General features: G+C 44.7%; 1 protein-coding gene across 1 annotated transcript in view; it reads left to right on the top strand.

Annotated features, from left to right (window-relative positions):
- LOC126199006 (uncharacterized) overlaps positions 1 to 24377 on the top strand; it is a 362479-nt gene that overhangs the window by 240577 nt on the left and 97525 nt on the right. The gene's annotated exons all lie outside the window — the stretch shown is intronic.

A 24377-nucleotide genomic window follows, 5' to 3' on the forward strand; every position in this document is an offset into this window, starting at 1 on the left:
TTGTTATTGAGTGTATTTGGTTGTGGTTTTTTGTTTAGGAATGGATATGAAAGACCGCCTTAATAGTGTTCGGTTGAGGGCGATGATGGGCGAGACAGCGTTAGAACTTATCAAGTTCTTACAACTATTCGGTTTAATCGCCGAAGTTGTTAAGTGTTCTCTTTGCCTTGAGGCGATGAAATTGGTTAAAGTTCCGGCCTCTCGGACCAGCGACGGATACATGTGGTGTTGCCGGAAAGATGGCGTATGGCGTTCTATAAGGCGTGGTACCTGGTTCGAGAAGTCTAGATTGGGCATGCGTGAGATTGTGCTTATTACATATTATTTTTGTTATAGATGCCCACAGAGTTTTTGCGCGTTTGAGACTGGTGTGAGTGAGAGGACTGTTTTAGACTGGTATTCCTTTTGTCGTGAAGTGTGTTCGGAATTTATTAAGTACAGGGGTAAGTTGGGTGGGCATGGGGTGCTTGTGGAGGTGGACGAGTCGCAGTTTGGTAAAAGGAAGTATGGGAGGGGGAAGTCTGTGGCTGGTCTTTGGGTGTGGGGGGCTGTTGTTCACGAGGGTGGGGGTACTGAATGTGTTTATAGGGTTGTGGAGGGGAGGTCGAAGGCTGAATTAGTGGGGTTAATTGAGGAGTATGTAGAGCCCGGGTCCACAATAGTTTCTGATGCTTTTTCTTCTTATAGGGGGTTGGGTGACAGGGGATTTAATCATTTAGTAGTGAACCACAGTCTAGAATTTAAGAATTATGATACTGGGGCTTGCACTAACACAATTGAGGGGATGTGGGGGGCGGTTAAGTCAGTTCTTGGGAGGGGGAAGAGGCGCTCTTCCAACCTTCAGTCTCATTTAGATGAGTACTGTTGGCGGAAGAGTGTCCCAGAGGCCTATTGCATTTTTCGGGTTTTTTTAAGGGCTGTGGGTAAAATGTATAGGCCGAAAGTGGTTAGTTAGGGTGCATTTGTGTATGATTGTGGTGGCCAATCTAGTTTGTGGGGCTGGAACTTTTTTGAGGTAAGTTCCGTTTTTTTTTGTTTTTGATGTATGTTTTGTGTCAACAGAAACATCCGATCTCTCGCGTCGGCTTTGACCCGTGACGTTAGGGACCTACACATTGATCTGTAGCATAGCCCTGAATACGAGGTTAGGTTGGGAGGTTTTTTTTTGGCGGGGGTGGGTCAGGGGGGGGCGCAGCCCCCCCCCCCCCCTGCCTGGCCTCCAGTACCACTTGTTTATTATTATCTTTGTTCGATCGTAATTTATGTGATTGGGAGCTGTTGTAGATGTATGTAGGTGTAAGGGAAGTGTTGGTTTTTTAGGTTGGTGTTGGGGGATGTGATCGGTAGGTTCTGTTGAGCTATATAGGTCAACGGAAGTGTTCGATCGTAATTTATGTGATTGGGAGCTGTTGTAGATACCTACACATTGATCTGTAGCGTAGCCCTGAATACGAGGTTAGGTTGGGAGGGTTTTTTTTTGGCGGGGGGGGGGGGTCAGGGGGGGGGCGCAGCACCCCCCCCCCCCTGCCTGGCCTCGAGTACCACTTGTTTATTATTATCTTTGTTCGATCGTAATTTATGCGATTGGGAGCTGTTGTAGATGTATGTAGGTGTAAGGGAAGTGTTGGTTTTTTAGGTTGGTGTTGGGGGATGTGATCGGTAGGTTCTGTTGAGCTATATAGGTCAACGGAAGTGTTCGATCGTAATTTATGTGATTGGGAGCTGTTGTAGATGTATGTAGGTGTAAGGGAAGTGTTCTTTTTTTTTTTTTTGTATTGGAGGATGTGATCGGTAGGTTCTGTTGAGCTACATAGGTCAAGGGAAGTGTCCGATTCTGGATAGGAATGTGTTTTTTGGTATTTGGTCAGTTTTGTGATGTTGATTTATTTCGTTGTTTTGCGTGGTTTTGTATGGCGGTCGGTGGCTACATTTGTGTATATTTAGTTTGTCCCCACCCAAAAACCCCCAATTTCCCACGCTTGTCCCGTTAGAGTCATTAGGCTTTTTGTGAAACTTGTGTATTTCAGTGTTTATAATACGTATGCGATGTTTTTATATACGCCATATTGGATAATACGTATGCGATGTTTTTATATCCGCCATATTGGAATTGTCGTTTATAGTCGTTTCCGCTACATTTGTGACGTCATGGGTCAAAGCCGACGGGTAAGATCGGACGCTTCTGTATTTCCCCTGAGCGGAGAAAATCTCCGACCCAGCCGGGAATCGAACCCGGGCCCTTTGGATTGACAGTCTGTCGCGCTGACCACTTAGCTACCGGGGGCGGACTTTCTATTAATAAAGTACAGGTGCCTGTGAGAGTATATGTTACGTATCTGCAGGGAGGTGCAAACGATTTGGCGGCTGTGTATTGTGTATCACGGATTGGCAGATCGCAGAATTTTGCTGGTGACTTACATTCTGGCTGCAGCCGTTGCTCCGTGCTGTTGCTGCTGGTCGGGGACGGACACATTCGTGTTGATCGCCAATCATCTTGTCTCAAACTTATGCTAAGCAACGGCATAGGCCGCTGCAGAGATACTTCTATTGTTGACAACTGCGGCACGTAGCGATATTTTGTTTACTCAAAGAGGATAAGAGGTAAAGAAACGACACATAATTAAGGAAACTATTCGTTGATAATAGCAGAGCCTTAATTAGCCTGGGATGACTGGGGAAATGAAACCAAGGGTAAACTACCGAATAGAAATAGAAAAGAATCGGGTAACTGAAAGTAGGACTCTAGTTTTGATCGTTCCGTGCAAACTTAATTATGATAATAATAATTATTATTATAATAATAACAATAACAATTTCGTGTGGCTCAATGGCCTGATGCAAGTCTTTCTATAGAGCCACTTTGGCGACTTGTGTGTCCCTAACCTCCTCCAGTCATCAAACCGGGGAAGGCGGCAAACCGTTTGCCGTGGAATCTGAAAATCGTGTAGTTTCTGGTGACTCCTCACGTTGTCGAGACGTAAAGGATACATCAATAAGACGATTGAGAAAAATGGCTCTGAGCACTATGGGACTTAACTTCTAAGGTCATCAGTCCCCTAGAACTTAGAACTACTTAAACCTAACTAACCTAAGGACATCACACACATCTACACTCCTGGAAATGGAAAAAAGAACACATTGACACCGGTGTGTCAGACCCACCATACTTGCTCCGGACACTGCGAGAGGGCTGTACAAGCAATGATCACACGCACGGCACAGCGGACACACCAGGAACCGCGGTGTTGGCCGTCGAATGGCGCTAGCTGCGCAGCATTTGTGCACCGCCGCCGTCAGTGTCAGCCAGTTTGCCGTGGCATACGGAGCTCCATCGCAGTCTTTAACACTGGTAGCATGCCGCGACAGCGTGGACGTGAACCGTATGTGCAGTTGACGGACTTTGAGCGAGGGCGTATAGTGGGCATGCGGGAGGCCGGGTGGACGTACCGCCGAATTGCTCAACACGTGCGGCGTGAGGTCTCCACAGTACATCGATGTTGTCGCCAGTGGTCGGCGGAAGGTGCACGTGCCCGTCGACCTGGGACCGGACCGCAGCGACGCACGGATGCACGCCAAGACCGTAGGATCCTACGCAGTGCCGTAGGGGACCGCACCGCCACTTCCCAGCAAATTAGGGACACTGTTGCTCCTGGGGTATCGGCGAGGACCATTCGCAACCGTCTCCATGAAGCTGGGCTACGGTCCCGCACACCGTTAGGCCGTCTTCCGCTCACGCCCCAACATCGTGCAGCCCGCCTCCAGTGGTGTCGCGACAGGCGTGAATGGAGGGACGAATGGAGACGTGTCGTCTTCAGCGATGAGAGTCGCTTCTGCCTTGGTGCCAATGATGGTCGTATGCGTGTTTGGCGCCGTGCAGGTGAGCGCCACAATCAGGACTGCATACGACCGAGGCACACAGGGCCAACACCCGGCATCATGGTGTGGGGAGCGATCTCCTACACTGGCCGTACACCACTGGTGATCGTCGAGGGGACACCGAATAGTGCACGGTACATCCAAACCGTCATCGAACCCATCGTTCTACCATTCCTAGACCGGCAAGGGAACTTGCTGTTCCAACAGGACAATGCACGTCCGCATGTATCCCGTGCCACCCAACGTGCTCTAAAAGGTGTAAGTCAACTACCCTGGCCAGCAAGATCTCCGGATCTGTCCCCCATTGAGCATGTTTGGGACTGGATGAAGCGTCGTCTCACGCGGTCTGCACGTCCAGCACGAACGCTGGTCCAACTGAGGCGCCAGGTGGAAATGGCATGGCAAGCCGTTCCACAGGACTACATCCAGCATCTCTATGATCGTCTCCATGGGAGAATAGCAGCCTGCATTGCTGCGAAAGGTGGATATACACTGTACTAGTGCCGACATTGTGCATGCTCTGTTGCCTGTGTCTATGTGCCAGTGGTTCTGTCAGTGTGATCATGTGATGTATCTGACGCCAGGAATGTGTCAATAAAGTTTCCCCTTCCTGGGACAATGAATACACGGTGTTCTTATTTCAATTTCCAGGAGTGTATGCCCGAGGCAGGATTCGAACCTGCTACCGTAGCGGACGATTGAGAAATCCGTGGTGCAACCAAGATACGATACATGACATCTTGGTTTGTATGCCCGCGCTTTGGCACTCTTTTAAATTTTGTTTAGTTTTTTTTTATATGGCAACTTTTTTATTCATATGCTCGGTGTCTTTCACAGTGGCATGCTTCAATAAAACCGTCTCGGTTTAAGAGCCGCGTCATTTCGAGTAAAACACTCCGGCTCTCGACTATCGTCATCAGGAGTTGAAACCAGTGACTGCGACGGGACGCGGTATTCTGCATATATAGATATAATGGAAGCGTCTGGAAACTCCCAGAGGATCGGTGTGGCGCATGCGCAGAAGGCAATTTGGGCGGCTCAGCGGCTCCGTCGAACACCGCCACGTTTGAAACTGCCGCTCCCTTTAAGCCTACGTTTTTGCTTCCGCTAAATGTACAAAGCCCGCCCCCCCCCCCCCCCCCATGCTCTATTCAGTGAGTACCCCTGGTCTCTGTAAACACTGTTGCTGTTTACTCTAATTTCGGTCACTTCTTTGATAACAGAATGCCAATTGATATCGTTAGAACCAAAACTCTCGTTTTTTCTAATTGTATTTTCTGCCCGTTTTCTAGTAATGTTCAGCCACCGCCGACTTCTCAAGTTCCCTTTGTTTCATGTGTCGTGAATGCTCTGCACAACGTTCGGCAACAGTGCGAATGGTTTGACCTGTTTGACCTATATAAATACTGCGACATTCACAGGGGACACCATACACGCCAGCAACACGAAGAGCTATGTATGGAGCGTAACATATCTCTTACCTTAGAGGAGCTCCGGAATGCTGGACTCAATCCATACCTCTTCAGCACACGTCCTATATTGCCAGTAGTTACTCCACGGTACGGAAGGAATGCAGCTGGTTTGACTCTTCCTCTTTCGTCGGTGACAGTTGAAAGCTGTAACAGTTTCTCCCTTGCTGTAACCAGATACCACGGTGTATTTGTTTTTGTCAATAAAGGTCTCTTGTGAAAAACAAAATGCGAAACTTACTTTTTGAAGGTCCCTTGTAAATTCAGTGTCTTGCTCTCAGAAACGCGATCGTGCGACAAAATACTTTACAATACTTTCAACATCTGTGAAAGATGGGACAATGAGTGCAAATCGTCCAACAATCGAATTAAAACAACAGAGTGGCACTTACCTTCACGAGGACGAGAGTTTGACAGAGCCCGTTACTTTCTTTAAAGTAACAACTTTTTATCCAATGACCGGCAACATTTATTCGCAATTAAATATCTACTTTTGATCAGGGACCTATGTTATACAGGCATATGCAGCAACAGTATATATTTTTCAAATCTATAGCTTCTGAGGAAGATCTTAAAAATGAAGCACTTAACTTTCTAAAAGACATTTTCTCAAGCTGTTTCTGTTGATGACAACTTTATTTAAAGTATAAATATAAAAAAAGTCTGGTACACAAGATTTGGTAGAGCTGCAGTCGAGTTACGCTGCCATAGGCACAGCACTCCTGATGGACCTAACAACAGCTACGGCTGTTGCAGAACCTGACAGGTCTGTTTTTGTTAAGTCAAAATATTTGTAAAATAAAATGATAATTAAATCAAGACTCTAAACTGTCGACAGGCGTTGATATACATCAATGGGAACAGTTGAAAATGTGTTCCCCGACCGGGACTCGAACCCAGGATGTCCTGCTTACATGGAAGATGCTCTATTCATCTGAGCCACCGAGTGCACAGAGGATAGTGCGACTGCAGGGATTTATCCCTTTCACGCTCCCCGTGTGACCCACATTCTCAACTTAATGTCCACACACCACATTCGTAGTGCCCTGCCCATTACACTCATTACTCGCGGCAGACAATCTTACCGTGTCCGAAAAAACAGATACCATCTTCAAATATTTGTAAAATAATTATTTAAATGAAAAGCTTTTTAATATAATACGTTTTTTAAAACGGACTAAAAGTATAAAATAATTTCTCCTAGTCCCCATAACCTCACGACAGGGTACACTGTCAAGCAGATACAGAACTGTATCTCAGAACTGTTTCTTTACTCTACGCACTACACGATGCTGTAAAATGTGCTCGTATTCTTCCGCGAGTAGCGTTTTCTTAAAAAGTGCAATAAGAGGGCCGGCCGCGGTGGTCTAGCGGTTCTAGGCGCTCAGTTCGGAACCGCGCGACCGCTACGGTTGCAGGTTCGAATCCTGCCTCGGGCATGGATGTGTGTGGTGTCCTTAGGTTAGTTAGGTTTAAGTAGTTCTAAGTTCTAGGGGACTGATGACCACAGATGTTAAGTCCCATAGTGCTCAGAGCCATTTGAACCATTTTTTGCAGTAAGAGGACCACTTCACTGTGGTCATTAACCTGCTGGCAGGTAATATTCTCCAGGCATTTGCCAAACCCAAACCCTTCCGTCGGATTGCCACAGGCTGTAGCGCGATTCGTCACTCCAAATGACTCCCTTCCAGTCATCCACTGACTAGTGGCGTCTTCCTGCGCACTGCCTCAAGCGTGACTTAGAAAATGACAACAGAAATGTGTGGCTTGAGCTGCAGCTCGAGCGTTGCAACCCATTCTTTTTAACTCTCTACGCACAGTTATTGTACTACCTGGACTACAGTAGCTCTTTTGAAGTCACGAGTGATTCCTTCCACTGATTTCGTGCGATTTTTTTTCAATCACTGAGTACAATACTCGACAGCTCTTGCCCGTCAGTGCAAGAGGTTTGCTTGATCTTGGTTTAACTGAGGTTGTTCCTTCACGTTTCCAGTTGACAATCACATCACCAACAGCCAACTTGGGCAACTTTAGAAAAGATAATTTATTTCTTACTCAGATGAAGCCCATTGAGCAGTCCACATTAGAAGTCACTGATGTCTCCAGACCTACCCATTCCGCTGTTACTGCTTCTGTTCAAATGGTTCAGATGGCTCTGAGCACTATGGGACTTAGCATCTGAGGTCATCAGTCCCCTAGACGTAGAACTACTTAAACCTAACTAACCTAAGGACATCACACACATCCATCCCCGAAGCAAATTGAAGAGTCTAGAACCGCTCGGCCACAGCGGCCGGCAATGATTCTGTGTTGTCAACACAATACTCCCCGCATTCTTTTATACTGACAGGTCCGCCTCTGTTATATCTAGAAGTTAACTTTGTATTTCATCGGGGTGTTGGATATTTTTGATCATATACTGTATATTGTAGAATGTAGCAATGCAGAAATGGAAATGAGCGTATGGCATCGTTGGCTGGGAGGCCCCATTCTGGGAAGTTGGGCCGCCAAGTGCAAGTCTTGTATCAGTCGACGCCACATGGGGCGACTTGCGCGCCGGTGATGAGGTTGAAATGATGATGAGGACAACACAAGACCCAGTCCCCGAGCGGAGAAAATCTCCAACCCGGCCGGGAATCGAACCCGGGCCCGCTTGCATGGGAGGCGAGCACGTTACGACCGAGCTAAGCAGGCGGACAATGCATAAATTCAACATAATAATACTGTTAGGAGCGTCAGTACCGAGGAATGAGGATGGACGCACTACAGCAATTTTTTTTTTTTTTTTTTTTTTGCAGCAACACTGACTATTTTCGTTTAGACTACGACAGAGTGAATATTAAAGTTTATTTCAGTTGCAAAATTTACCAGATAACCTATTGGCCTGTACAGAATTTTATAGAGGAGCCAACATTTAAGAACGTCCCGAGAAACATGAACCACTATTTAAAATGAACTGGCGGTATTTTGGTTGCTCATAGTGAAACCTTCCCGTCTCCTCTATATCTCTTTATTTTACGCAACCTGCCCTTCTACAATAACCTATGAAGCCTTTCCTTAGGATTTCTATCTCTTGCTTAATAATAACAAATGAAATCTTCCCTTTGAAATATATTCTCTTTCTCAATCTTCGCATACAAATTTAATTGTTGCTTATTAAAAGTGATTTTCTGATTATTTCGACGAAACATAGAATGTGTCGTCGTCGTGGCCCTCAGTCGTTATCTACAATAACCCAAAACTGTTCCTTACCTTTTTTACTGTTACTGGATCGCCATCTGACTGCTACATCGAACTCCGACATGAATATACTTACTCTGGTTTACTATACTCTAGTAGCTGCTGGTGGGCTGTCATAATAAGTGGCTGTATTTATTACCAAAGCTGACGTTATTCCTTATTAGCAAAGCTGACGTTATTCTTTAATTAATTTGACTGAAGTTACGTAATTCATAGTTACACTTTTTCTTAACAACAATAAAATTTTTGCAAAGTTTTACGTTGATGGTTTTTGGGATGGATTATAATTAGAAATGCAATATTGCTGGCAAAAGTTAATTACATTCCGAATGAAATGATTTTACAAACGTTCAAATGGGACTTACTTTTTACAATAATCTTACAACTAGCACTGCGCAAACATACCTTCAGTAGTCTTGAGTTTCGCAAAGAAAATAATTCAATAATATTAGTTCCTCTTATGATAATAGTTAGTTGATGTTTCTGTACATCCTTTTATAATCTCTTGTAAATTATAGCGGGTGACTAGCAGGCACACTGCTCCTCTCAACCTCTCGCTTCAGACCTGCTACCGACTCGTTTCACGTCTCGCTTACTACTGACTTCCTACGAACGCTAAAGTGCGGTCTCTCCTGCCAACAATGCTTTCTGGTGCAGACAATCTCTGCTACCGTTACAAAATGTATCAATGCGCGGTCTTTCCCGCTCTTTTCTTAAAATGTATCCATACGCAGTCTCTCCCGCCCTTTTTAAAATTATATCAATGTGCGGTCCCTCTTGCCAACAATACTTTTGTGCAGACATTCCCTGCTACCACAATATTTCCAACATGACAAATATTAATTATTCCTATTTAATCCTATTAATAAAATATAAACATCTTTCATAAATTGTGGTTTGACAATAGACAATAGAAATATACATGTCTTACAATAGTAAGTGAACAAATCCTGGACACTTTGCCTAAGTGCATCAATTCTTTCCAGGTTGGAGACGTACGTGCGAAACATCCCGTAGGAACGGACTCATAGGCGCCAGCGGGGTAGGGATGCGCTGAGGAGGAGGAAGGCAACATCGGCCGCTTGCCCTCTCCTGGGATATGGGGTTCAGGATTTTACTTCATTACTGAACTCTACCCTTTGTTAGTAATAATTGATTGCGATGCTATTAAACCACAAATTTAGCATTGTTGTGTGCACCGGAAATACCGTGAACAGCAAGTACTGATTTGGGTTTGTGGGGTGCTCCGTCTGTTACCTTGACGCGAATGCAGTTTCGCTGCTGTTATGCAGTCGTGGCGGATGTGAATCTTTAGAGAGCACTGCCAAAAGTCAGTCTGCAATCTTTTCTCTTTCACTTCCTTATCGAGCTGCGGAAAAGGGCAGTTCCCAGAGAGAGAGCCAAAAGTAAACATGGCAGCGGTTTTCCTGCCCGACTTCTGTCCCCAATTCCCACAAGGACAGGCCCTTCCTCTGCTGCTCAACTTAATAACAGCAGAAGTTCGACGTTTGTCTCTAGATAAAGAAAACCCGTCAAGGCTTACCTAAGACTATAGGTTGTTTTACACGTCAGAATGATAGCAGCAGACTCCCAAGAAATCTCTTATTCCACACTTTAGGTGCATTAATCTATTTTTCTTCTATGCACCTAAACGCATTATTCAGAAAGATACCATTTGCTTCGCTAGAAGAGAGGAAAAATATTGCGAAATTTCGAGGTCGAAAAACAGTCCTTTCCAGGATTTGGTATCTTCTCAAACTTCATGAAATGCAATACAACACAACAAGCAACCGTTCAGGTACTATTTCTACAGTCCACTTGACATGATTATTCGACAACGCGTCAAACTAGAGAGACGCCTATAGAGACGCCCAGCCGCCTTGGCTGGGTGATAAACTGCTAATTCTACCAGCCAATTTTGTGGTTGTTTTGCAAGATTTTTCACATTTATCTGGACATATGATGGCCCTCAGTAACACTCAAATGGGTCAAAATGAGCTTTGAAAACACATTTTCTTCAGTTTCTATTATATCAGTCAGTACTAAAAAATAGGAGAAATTAATATAACGTAAATCTGTTAATATGCTCAGAAGTCAAGTTTTGAAACGGGAAAAACTGTTACACATGGCATCGTAGCTGAATAACTGCTTTTGCATGTTTATTACACGTTCCTCTGTTTTGAGTAGTATTAATCAGTGGCATTTTTGCTGATTATTTTTGTTGATATTCCATACGATTTATCAACAAAACTACCTTGACTACTTTGCCTCTGAAGCTAGTATATGATCGCGTGATGTGTTCGTACCACGTGCCTTCAGTGGTTCGTAATATTTCACAAGTTTCACGTTACAATTTATCACAAAAGCGAGTGTTATTTTTTTTTATAAAAATTATACATCACGTTCCTTGCATGATCTTCCAGCAGACGATGAAGGTCTTGACGGAGGCGCAGGTTGGAGAGAAGCTGTAGTTCCTCTGAAGAAAGTGTATTTGCATTGCTATAAAAAACAGGGAGCTCATTTGCCATTGCACTGTAAGTGGCCGGTCTAAGGCGCTGCAGTCATGGACTGTGCGGCTGGTCCCGGCGGAGGTTCGAGTCCTCCCTTGGGCATGGAGTGTGTGTTTGTCCTTAGGATAATTTAGGTTAAGTAGTGTGTAAGCTTAGGGACTGATGACCTTAGCAGTTAAGTCCCATAAGATTTCATACACATTTGAACATTTTTGAACTGTAAGTGGCTCTAAACTACACTGCGTGAACACATTACGTTTGGAGGGAGACTTGACATAGCCGCACATGTCCATTTAAACTCAATTTTCGTTTTGCTAGGCCATTATAAGTAGTTTCGCTGCTAAAGTAACTGTTAGCTCCCCAGGTAATTATCTATCTCATTCTACAGTGAGGTCGCGTTTTAAAGTTGTTTTGTCAGAATTTTTGTATTTGAGAAGTCCTGCCTCGGACATAGATGTGTGTGATGTCCTTAGGTTAGTTAGGTTTAATTAGTTCTAAGTTCTAGGCGACTGATGACCTCAGAAATTAAGTCGCATAGTGCTCAGAGCCATTTGAACCATTTTTTGAACTGCCTTGTACTTCAGAGATATATTTATTATGACGTAGAATATTTTTCATTTGGTTATATAGTGTAGAATATGAAGTGTGACTATGTTTACTTTGCTGTTTTATATACGAGTTTCTTATGTTAAGACTTAGATTTTTTTTCTGATGAGCTTTCAAATAGTTTCATTAAATGTGTTGTGTGAAACGGAATGCAATAGGCAGAAGTCTTGTAAGAACTGTGGAGCGAGAGAAGTATCGATAGCTGTCGTGTCGAACAGTGCGGCAGACAGTCGCGGATGGCACGTGAGCGTGGCGGTATGGAAGAAAGTAGTAATGGTATGTGTTTAACGAGATATTAATACCGGACTTTCGTCTGTTAGACACGTCTGAAATTTGACTTTATGATGGACATTCTGAATGGACGTTGCACTACGCGAGCGCTGTTGGTTATTGCAGACTGATGCTTGTGGCAGTGACAATGCACAGTACTGTCGTCGGTTTAGAATAGAACTGCTTTACATAAACTTTGAATTGAAGATTTCTCACTGTTCTTGACAACGAAATATGGCTTATGCTAAAACACTAACCGCCAATGTGGAAACTGTGGACTGTGTTGCTACGTAAGTGACTCTTTCTGCTGGAACACTGCCATCGTCAGCCATGACTGGACTGGAACTTCGCAATTGGCAAATTATAGCAAATGAAATGTTAATTTATATACGATGTATGGACTGTGCCAAACCAGTGTGTAAGAAAGTTGCAGCTGAACTAATACGACCATCAAGTACAGCATAAACAGTTACTTTGTTCCGGCCTACAACAAATGGATGTTACGCAACTTATTATCACCGCCAGCCGAAACGGGGTGTAAGGAAAGAGGATATATTAATGCCAAGGGCCCGACTGGATGGACTTATAGGTTTCATATCAGCAACTTTAATCTGATTCTACCATCGTCGCCACATCACGCCGAGCCGGCCGCGGTAGTCTAGCGGTTCTAGGCGCTCAGTCCGGAACCGCGTGACTGCTACGGTCGCAGGTTCGAATCCTGCCTCGGGCATGGATGTTTGTGATGTCCTTAGGTTAGTTAGGTTTAACTAGTTCTAAGTTCTAGGGGACTAATGACCTCAGCAGTTGAGTCCCATAGTGCTCAGAGCCATTTGAACCATTTGAGCCAAGCGGGATATATTAGCATTTACTTTCACAGGTAATCATAATTTCAAATCTGGCAGTTACATTACAACCATGTTAACCATGGTGCTTCAACCTAATTCTGGTGTGGTAGGTATGTACTGGTAACACTGGAGTATCTTCGCACGACACTAGTGTTTTGAGGAGAGGTCTATGTTCTCCGAACGTGAGCGTCTTGCAGTACCCCAGGATACTCCACTGAAAATAACACGTACTTCACTTCACGAACGCCAGCAGTGAGACATGACATTCCACCTCACTTCAGACGGACAGTAGCGGGCCAGGGCACTCTACTAAAAACCACACAGTTCTTAGTGAAAACCACCCATTCTTCTTCTCAGAACACAACCAATGGACCAAGCCACTCCAGTGCAGACAATACGTACATCACCTCAGAACGTCATCACAAGGCAGGGACACTCCTGTGAATTCAACGCGTACCTTACCTCCCATCACCAGCAGCGCACCATAATTTTCCAGCGCAATAACTCCCGAGCGGGGTGGCGCAAGTGTTGGCTCAAAAATGGCTCTGAGCACTATGGGACTTAACTTCTGAGGTCATCAGTCCCCTAGAACTTAGAACTACTTAAACCTAACTAACCTAAGGACATCTCACACATCCATGCCCGAGGCAAGATTCGAACCTGCGACCGTAGCGGTCGCGCGGTTCCAGACTGTAGCGCCTAGAACCGCTCCGCCACCCCAGCCGGCAGTGGTTAGCATACTGGACTCTAATGCAGGAGGGTGACTGTTCAGATCCCCGTCAAGCCACGCAGATTTAAGTTTTCTGTGATTTCTCCAACTCACTTCAGGCAGATTCCGGAATGGTTCCTTTGATAAAGACACGGCCGATTTCTTTAGCCGTCCTTTCCTAATCCGAGCGTGAGCTCCGTCTCTAACGACCTGACGTGCGATGAGACGTTAACCTCTGTTCTGCCTTCCAGTGCAAACAACACCTATGTTACCCCAAAACAGCAGCTGTCAGCCAGGATTCTTCACTGCAAACAATACGTGCCTCACCTCAGACCACTACCCACCTGGCTGCTTTCGGAGGTCAGATACGTGTCGTTTCTACGTGATTATCCCAAGCTCCTGCAGTTTATAACACTACCATTCCTACTGCTATACCATAACCTTAAAGTTGGAGGAAGACCGTATAATGAAACTATCTTGTTAAAGCAGTTATGGTATAAAGCAACAAAAATGGTTCAAATGGCTCTGAGCACTATGGGACTCAACTGCTGAGGTCATTAGTCCCCTAGAACTTAGAACTAGTTAAACCTAACTAACCTAAGGACATCACAAACATCCATGCCCGAGGCAGGATTCGAACCTGCGACCGTAGCGGTCTTGCGGTTCCAGACTGCAGCGCCTTTAACCGCACGGCCACTTCGGCCGGCTATAAAGCAACAGTGCAGTGGTACCCTCTGAAAGGAATTTTGTTGTGTTGACCCTGATGTACCTAACGGAGGTGTCTTATCGAAAGTGAAAGTCAGAATTACGTAAATATTTATACAGTAACAAACAATATTTTACCTATCCACAGTCCGGAACCGCGGGACTGCTACGGTCGCAGGTTCGAATCCTGCCTCGGGCATGGGTGTGTGTGATGTCCTTAGGTTAGTTAGGTTTAAGTAGTTCTAAGTTCTAGGGGACTTATGACCTAAGATGTTGAGTCCCATAGTGCTCAGAGCCATTTGAACCATTTTTGAACCTATCCACAGTGTTCAAAGAATAAAGAAAAGGGTCGCCAGCCTAATTAGGCATGAGAATGATTAACATTCTTGCTCAAGCAAATAGATATGAGTAACTTTCATGGACAGACACAGCCTATACTATATCACACGAAAGTGCAATGAACTCTATCACTAGCAGATGTTGACGTTAAAGAAAGTGCTAACAGTTATAGAAGAACAAAGCTATTTGCATAAGTACGACAGATAATGACATACACTTTTGCCTTCAAGGTTGGTCAAACTGAATGGTTTCAATAATATTACAATTAAAGTGCACTTTAGAATCATAATTTGCACATAAATTTAGTATCACTTTTCAAACACTTTCCTATCTGACATGAGATATGAATAAAGTTCACTGAAAAATTATAAACTAGGCATAAGTTTAGTCTTTCTTGTACGAATTACTTTTCTAACTGACATGGGAATAAAAAAAGTTCACTAGCAACCTATTTCTCACTGGCCTCTGAATACAAGATTCAAATGGTTCAAATGGCTCTGAGCACTATGGGACTCAACTGCTGTGGTCATAAGTCCCCTAGAACTTAGAACTACTTAAACCTAACTAACCTAAGGACAGCACACAACACCCAGCCATCACGAGGCAGAGAAAATCCCTGACCCCGCCGGGAATCGAACCCGGGAACCCGAGCGTGGGAAGCGAGAACGCCACCGCACGACCACGAGATGCGGGCATGAATACAAGAAATTACTGTTTTCATAGCTAGTGGTCTTTCTGTAATTGTTATCTATCATGAGCACAATAGACAAACAGTGGATCCTGTTACACTATTAATATACACAAGATAAACAAGCACTTAGCAAGCATGAGTATATAACTTTCCAAAATTGCAGTTATCAACTTTCACTGCAGTGAGACTCTATATTGACATATTTGTACGATACTGACTCACCTTTTGCAATTTACAACAGGCAGCCCTATGATCATTAGCTAAGCAAAACTTTATAAGCCTCAGTTTTAAGAACTTTAAATTTTTAAAAGTAACAGCAGATTGTTATAATGCCTGTTTGAACTACTCTACTGCTTTATATTCAATTATTTATGTTAGTCTCTGAAAAGCAGTTTTGATTGTGAGATTACTTTCAACAAACATCATTTATTTTAGCACACTCTTTTGCCACATAACTTTAACTTTCTTTTTATTATATTCAAGAGGCATTAATTAGTAAAACACTGGGCTTTAATATTTTTATAATAAGGACACTCGGTAATCACTTTAGCATGAGAAGGATCCTAAGTGGATATATGACAAATGATAAATCAAGGTAAGTTTTGATAGATAGTCTTTTTGTTTATCTTATAACTGAAATCAAATAAATCATTCACGTGAGGTGATCCTTCGCAGTACATTTCTAAGATTGGTTCAAATGGCTCTGAGCACTATGGGACTCAACTGCTGAGGTCATTAGTCCCCTAGAACTTAGAACTAGTTAAACCTAACTAACCTAAGGACATCACAAACATCCATGCCCGTGGCAGGATTCGAACCTGCGACCGTAGCGGTCTTGCGGGTCTTCGGCCGCCTATTTCTAAGATTCTTCTATTCCGTTACAGTGGTTGTGCAATATCGTGGCGAGTGCATGTTGGTAGGTAGATTTGCAGGTTTTTGCTGGACTCTGTCATTTCTTGGTGGCGATGATAGATACCAATTCCAGAATAGTTCCAGCTATTTATCCATCCATCCGAGGCATTGGCAGATTGGAAAACGGCACGAAAAGCCTCTCTCAGCACCAGCACAATACACAACTTTTACATGAGCAGTTGATGGGTAGGTAGCTCGTCCCAGACTAACTCCTTGTCCCACCTCTTCCTTCATGCCAAGCACATTTTGCACGATTCCGTTCCCGAGGGGAACCACAACACCTTTTATACATATAAAGAACTAAGAACCCTAAGTGAGGATCAGCAAATACAGAGTAACAAGACATTTTAAACAAAACATATCATTTGAACATGTTGACAGTTAAACATAAAATTATTTGAACAAATTTTCAGTTATATATAATAAGTTTTGTCTCACGCCTAGTGAGGCAAAAAATTTAACTAATAAAGACAATACATTGCATATGTTGTTACCAGGTCAAATGGCTCTGAGCACTACGGGACTGAACTTCTGAGGTCATCAGTCCTCTAGAACTTAGAACTACTTAAACCTAACCAACCTAAGGACATCACACACGTCCATGCCCGAGGCACGACTGGAACCTGCAACCGTAGCGGTCGCGCGGTTGCAGACTGTAGCGCCTAGAACCGCTCGGCCAACTCGGCCGGCTTTTTACCAGGATATCAAAGTTTTGCAAAGAAAAAAGTAAACATTCTTATGGTATCGAATAAATCATACAGTAATTAAAGAACTCAATGATGGAATGTTGAACAAAACAGAAAGCAAAATAAATCAGCAGAGCATTAGAGCTATGGTGTTTCAAGTTTTTTTTTTTTATTGTTTGGACAAGGATCCCTAACCTGCTACTTGTGCTCTAAACTGAGGAACTTGTTGTTTTCACTGTAGTGTCCCATCCCACTGTTGTTTTTCCGAGGTGAGATATGTTGTTTCGACTGGAACGTCCTGCAGCCACGGCCGATCCAACGGACGAGCGGCACAAGCAGCCGCTGGAGGCGCCACAACTGGAAGATTCCTATACAGGCCGTATCACAATTAGTAGCGGCCTCTTGAACCGTCAGTCTGAGAGGGCCGTCGGGCGCACATCTAAGTGCATGATTTCTTACGATTAGTAGCGGAAACTGACACTGTTGAAGGTGTATGAGGAAAAGGGGGGGAGTGGGATGGCAGAGGGCGCCAAATGATACGGAAAAATGTCCTCGAACTGGCCCTGCCTGTAGCGCTTCTGTTTTTCTCCAGTGAAGTACAAGGTTATAAAGGACTGAAGCGATTTTATAAAGTCACTGTAGTTATATTAATTGATCTACTGCCACAAAACTCGTACAGAAAAGCTGAAAGAGTTTGTATTGTTGCAGCCGCACTTCAGATTTCTGCCACGAGAGCACAGCAGTGAGCAGTTAGGCAAGGAGGAGACAGCCACCGAGAAAGTGTATGTTGTGCTTAAAATGGCGCAGTCAACAGCACGTTCGAGATTCCCCATAAGATAACGTGTTCTGCGCGTTACCGCGGTTTAGAGTTTAGGGTCGCTTCTTCTTTTGCAAAAAGACCGTTACAAGGCACGTGCGTCTGGACGTGCTGGGAAATTGGCTCGATGCACAACTGGAGACCGACAGTGTGGATTTTATCTAGCAACAGGTTGATAATCCACATGCTGTAGCCGACCGGAGTGGCCGTGCGGTTCTAGGCGCTACAGTCTGGAACCGAGCGACCGCTACGGTCGCAGGTTCGAATCCTGCCTTGGGCATGGATGTGTGTGATGTCCTTAGGCTAGTTAGGTTTAATTAGTTCTAAGTTCTAGGCGACTGATGACCTCAGAAGTTAAGTCGCATAGTGCTCAGAGCCATTTGAACCATTTGAGCCACATGCTGTTCATGAATTCTTAAACAGGAAATTGACAAACCGGTGGATCGGTAGTGGTGGAACTAATGATCAGCAGTTCATGTCATTGCCTCAACACTCTCTCGGCCTAACTTCTTGCGATCTTTGTGTATGGGGTTATGTGAAAGATTCAGTGTTTACCCCTCCTTCACCAACAAAGTTACCAGAACTGCGAGAGCCGACCAGCGTGACCGAGCGGTTCTAGGTGCTTCAGTCTGGAACCGCGCGACCGCTCCGCTACGGTCACAGGTTCGAATCCTGCCTCGGGCATGGATGTGTGTGATGTCCTTAGGTTAGTTGGGTTCAAGTAGTTCTAAGTTCTAGGGGACTGATGACCTCAGATGTTAAGTTCCATAGTGCTCAGAGCCATTTGAACCATCAGAACTGTGAGCTCAGATCAGCAGTGCTTCTGAAGAGGTTGACAGGGACGTGCTGCGCCGAAGTGTAGGAAGAACTTGATTATCGACTTCATATCTGTGGAATCAGTAGGGGAGCACATATGGAGCACTTTTAATAAGTTACAAAAATTTTTAGTTTTTGTATGTGTGCACCAAGCCCTGTGGCAATGTGTCAAATAATGTAACAACAGCAAATCGGTGAAATCGCTTCAATCTTTTATACACTGTCCAGTCAACCTGTCAAAAGCCTCAATAACATTTTGCAGAGCGTAACAATGCGAGACATGCAGGAAGATTGTCAATGAGGTTGCAAGCTAACTATTTTCTTTTGAAATCAGGCAAAAAATGTTTAAATTTGTGTGAAATATTATGGGACTTAACTGCTAAGGTCATCAGTCCCTAAGCTTACACACTACTTAACCTAATTTATCCTAAGGACAAACACACACACCCATGCCCGAGGTAGGACTCGAACCTCCGGCGGGACCAGCCGCACAGTCCGTGACTGCAGCGCCCTAGACCGCTCGGCTAATCCCGCCGGCTGAAATCAGGCCTTTAATAAAAATGGCAAGGTAATGTTAATCAGAACACAGGTAGAAGTTGTGATCTAAATGACAATAGATTTATTCTTTCTTAACATCACAATATAAAAAATTACTAAAGAAACGTGACACAAACATTTTTATTTCACAAACGCTTTCGCTAATATGGGTTATATGGTGGACAAAGTGATCAGCTGGGGATCGACGCACGACACTAACCAGAACACTAATCTCTCTATCAGACTTCATACACGTGAATCCGGGGTATGGCATAAAAACTGCCGCACAATCAAGCATCTATACTATTCCAAAAAATAAAAATATTGTTCACAAGAACAGGGTGCTGAGAAACATACTTCGGAGCCCTACCACGTAGCAGCGAATACTTTACCCTTCTGCTGGTCAGGGCGTCATACCACGATCCTTTCAGCGACTGAAGCCATGGACGGCCGCAATCTGTTATTAACAGCGCGCGCCGGAAAATTTCTAGTACGCGGTCTCGCGTTCTGTTTATTCGGAACGCAGGTCCTTCCCTATGAGCCTCTGAAACCCCGGTGGATTCCAGTGTGCAGGTGGACCCGTTTGCTGGTCTGTCAAATCAATTTAACCTGTGCCACGACTATGAGTGACGGAATATGTCAAATGTTTAGATGGCTGACTCAAGACAAATAAGTATACCCACACATCATTCGTTGTGTGCATGACGCAAGAAGCAGTACCTCTGACGGTTCAGAAGGTAACTGGCAGAGGCTCTAAGTGGCACGCTAGCAAAGGGCACAAGTCCCACCATTTAGGTAGAGACCTGCAGTTCTTTACTAGCGAAGAGAGAGTACAAGAGTGATTTTTTTCTTTCTGTTCGCTTTCCTCCTCAGCCCAGTAGCAAAAGCCCATTTACATCTTAGGCTTCCCCCACTTTAGCACAAGCCAATCACGATCTGGAGTGCGGTATTCGAAGCTTGGAGAGCGCCCCTTGCTCCGCATACACCGATTTAACCAATCAGAGACTTTAAAGTTAATTGGGGGAAAAGGAAAAAAGATTCAGCTTCACGGCCTCTTTCCCACGTGTTTACGCCGTGTCTTTTTGCTAACAACAGACCAGGATGGAACCACACCCCTCCATAAAAAGCTTGTTATCTCCCCTGTTGCGTCCATTTTGAAGTTTCCAAAGAACGGCCATAAAGTCGCTAAAAGACTCGTAGTTTCACAAATATGTTTTGTAACAGAGTCTGGGCGTCTGGTCGCCAGTGACCTGTCCCACGGAAATTCGCAGAACGCTCACAGTTGTCCCGTCAGCTACCTGCCTAACAAGGGCCCATCCTCTGCTTTATTGCCGGTCTACAATGCACTGGCCATTGCAGCGGCGACTTCTCAGCGCTAGTCAGTCTACCTGGACGCAGATGCCGACTGTCCAGCGTCAACCAACATGTCTGCACAATGAGACTGTGGAACCTGGCCATCTGGAAATGTTTCTACCCAGGTTCCACAGAAAAAACTCGCTATCCTCGGCCCACAGTCGCTCTGCTTTTACTGCAGTCGTTTAAATCGGCACCCTACTCCTTTGAATGCAGGTAAAGCTTACCATTATTACTTCCATAGAGCTCACAAGCAAGAGCATTAACTACTGCACACCATTTCATCATGATGTATGAAGTCAGGTCGTAATAAAGATCATCTTCCCTAAGAACATCAAGCAGCATAACACCGTCTCAGAAGTGAGAGTGCCCTGCAATCTCTCAAGGTACCGGCAGCCATGCTCACTCCAGTGCTGTGGCCACCTTTGTTTAGGTTTCTCAGTTGATAATCCAGGGTGCCAACAGTCCGTTCGAGGTGGATCCACCCATTCCTGATTAGTATGGTGGCCACGGGAGTACGGTAAACTCATCCTGCTCCTCTTCAAACCATACCCGTACATGGCGAGCTGTGCAACACATTGCATTGTGCTGCTGGTAGATGCTATTCTGCTGAGAAGAAACAAACTCCATACAGGGGTCTCCAAAGATAGATGCATACTTGTCTCGATCGATTGTGCCCTCCAGAATGACGAGATCACTCAAGGAATGCCCTCTGGCGTGGATCCCTCCAACGATTGTTGCCGGATGTTTGTTTTCAGGCATTTCACGCCGTACATGTCAACAGCCACCTGTTCGACAGAGCATAAGACATGATTCATATGAAAAAGCCACCTGTCACCACTCAGTGGATGTCCGTTTGCGACACTGGCGTCCAAATTCCAGCCATCAGCACTGATGAACAGCAGTCAGCATGGATGCTCGAAGCAAGTGCCTGCCGCGGAGGCCCATATGCAGCAATGTTCACTGAACGGCAATTGATGGTTCAAATGGCTCTGAGCACTATGGGACTTAACATCTGAGGTCATCAGTCCCCTAGGACTTAGAACTACTTAAACCTAACTAACCTAAGGACATCGCACACATCCATGCCCGAGGCAGGATTCGAGCCTGCGACCGTAGCGGTCGCGCGGTTCCAGACTGTAGCGCCTAGAACCGCTCGGCCACCCCGGCCGGCAACGGCAATTGAGGCGACGCTGTTGGTAGCTTCGAGGTTCATCTGGGAGGTCAGCCGCTCAATCTGTTTGTCTGTACACACCTCCACAGCTGCCTCTCAACCCCGTCATCTTTGGTATGTGGTGCATCACAGCTGCCTTGGCGCCAGTTTTGGATAGAGCCATTTTGCCCTGCACAGTATACTTTAACAATGGTGGTACACGGACAGTTTACAAACAAAGCCATTTTGGAAGTGCTTCCAAAGAGGAGTAAAAGCCAACGAAAATATCCTTTTCGACGTCAGATAATTCACTCTGTTTCCACATTACGACAACAGTTGCAGTGTTTTCCGCATCCCCCAAATAGCTGGACATACCTCCACTGCTAGTTCTGCCATCTGTGAGATGTTATTACACATTGATGTTGGACACAGGTGGTGGTGGCATTTTATTTATTCATTTATTTATTTATTCGTATGATTCACATGCAGTTTAAAAATACAGGTATATAACATCAGTATATGTATATAACAAGAATATGAAAACACAAAACTACATATGAAATTAACTAAATGTCAATATCTAAGTTCGTAGTCCAGTCCATATAAGAGCTGTATCATCAGCTTTTATGTGGTCGCTGCAACTCCCCTGATAGAAATGCAAGGAGCATTCATCTCTAAAGTGCTTGATTGTCTGCTTTGGAGCCCCACAGCCACAAACCGGAGACTCTGTAGCACCCTATTTGTAAAAAAAAAAAAGTCTGCGCATCGTCCATGCCCAGTCCGAGCTCTGTTCAAGTTGATCCATAGTTTCCAGTCGAGTTCTGTGCCAGTTGTATCACAGTTATACTTCGGAAACCACTGACAATCTTCAGGACTTTCAATAAGTTGACGATTCTGATCCCACAGGTCCCTCAACCCGGTATTAGTGGCATGTCTGCTCTGCTTGCCGTAATGGTAGGTTTTTTGAACGGAGTCTGTTTTGTCGTAGACTTGCTATGTCTTCGTGTATTGGTAATTCCAGGTTCTCCTGTAGCTTGAGGTATTCCTAAGCAAGGTATCGCTTTTACGGATTGCGGGTGGATAGATGTTGCTCAGCAGAGGAAGCCAATAAATCGGTGTTGGTCGGATTGTTCCAGTTATTAACCGCATAGTGTGGCTTAACTGGACGTCGAACAAGTTGGTGTGGCAGCTGTTTAGCCACACTGGGGCGCAGTACACGGCTGCTGAGAAGACCAGCGCAGTGCATGGTGTGCGCAATGTATCTCCTGAAGCTCCCCACGTCATTTCACACAATTCTTGAATAATATTGTTACGAGTTTTTATCTTGGAAGCAGTATTTTCAAGATGTTTTCTATATGGGGTGCGGTCATGGGTGACACCAAGGTACTTAAGACACTTGTTATGGCAAAGAGAGTTTCCGTTAAGTTTCACTCTGAGCTGTGTGTTAGCTTGTTTGTTGTTGAGGTGAAAAGTACATGCTTCAGTTTTACATGTACTGGGTTTAAGTTGAATTAAAATCATTTATTCATATAGATGACCGATTTCGGAATATTTTTGCTGCCATCTTCGGACGTATGTTTACATCATTACACAATACTCCTCCAGCAGTACAGGGTGATTCAAAAAGAATACCACAACTTTAGGAATTTAAAACTCTGCAACGACAAAAGGCAGAGCTAAGCACTATCTGTCGGCGAATTAAGGGAGCTATAAAGTTTCATTTAGTTGTACATTTGTTCGCTTGAGGCGCTGTTGACTAGGCGTCAGCGTCAGTTGATGCTAAGATGGCGACCGCTCAACAGAAAGCTTTTTGTGTTATTGAGTACGGCAGAAGTGAATCGACGACAGTTGTTCAGCGTGCATTTCGAACGAAGTATGGTGTTAAACCTCCTGATAGGTGGTGTATTAAACGTTGGTATAAACAGTTTACAAATGGTTCAAATGGCTCTGAGCACTATGGGACTCAACTGCTGAGGTCATTAGTCCCCTAGAACTTAGAACTAGTTAAACCTAACTAACCTAAGGACATCACAAACATCCATGCCCGAGGCAGGATTCGAACCTGCGACCGTAGCGGTCTTGCGGTTCCAGACTGCAGCGCCTTTAACCGCACGGCCACTTCGGCCGGCAAAACAGTTTACAGAGATTGGGTGTTTGTGCAAAGGGAAAAGTTCTGGACGGCCGAGAACGAGTGATGAAAATGTAGCACGCATCCAGCAAGCATTTGTTCGCAGCCCAGGAAATAGAGAATTGGCTGTTCCCTCAGCTCGAACAAGAAGCACAACAATTCATATTTCAGCAGGATGGAGCGCCACCACATTGGCACTTATCTGTCCGTAAGTACCTGAACGTCAACCACCCGAGGCGATGGATCGGCCGCCAGGCAGCCCGTGACAGAGCACTTCGTCACTGGCCTCCAAGAAGCCCTGATCTTACCCCCTGCGATTTTTTCTTATGGGGGTATGTTAAGGATATGGTGTTTCGGCCACCTCTCCCAGCCACCATTGATGATTTGAAACGAGAAATAACAGCAGCTATCCAAACTGTTACGCCTGATATGCTACAGAGAGTGTGGAACGAGTTGGAGTATCGGGTTGATATTGCTCGTGTGTCTGGAGGGGGCCATATTGAACATCTCTGAACTTGTTTTTGAGTGAAAAAAAACCTTTTTAAATACTCTTTGTAATGATGTATAACAGAAGGTTATATTATGTTTCTTTCTTTAAATACACATTTTTAAAGTTGTGGTATTCTTTTTGAATCACCCTGTACAGTAAGTGGTGCAATCTACAGCACCACCTACTGCACTGCGTCGTATAGCACCACTTACTGTACTGGTGGAG

This window comes from Schistocerca nitens, chromosome 8, assembly GCF_023898315.1.
Source record: "Schistocerca nitens isolate TAMUIC-IGC-003100 chromosome 8, iqSchNite1.1, whole genome shotgun sequence".
In the NCBI taxonomy this organism is placed as follows: Eukaryota; Metazoa; Arthropoda; class Insecta; order Orthoptera; family Acrididae; genus Schistocerca; species Schistocerca nitens.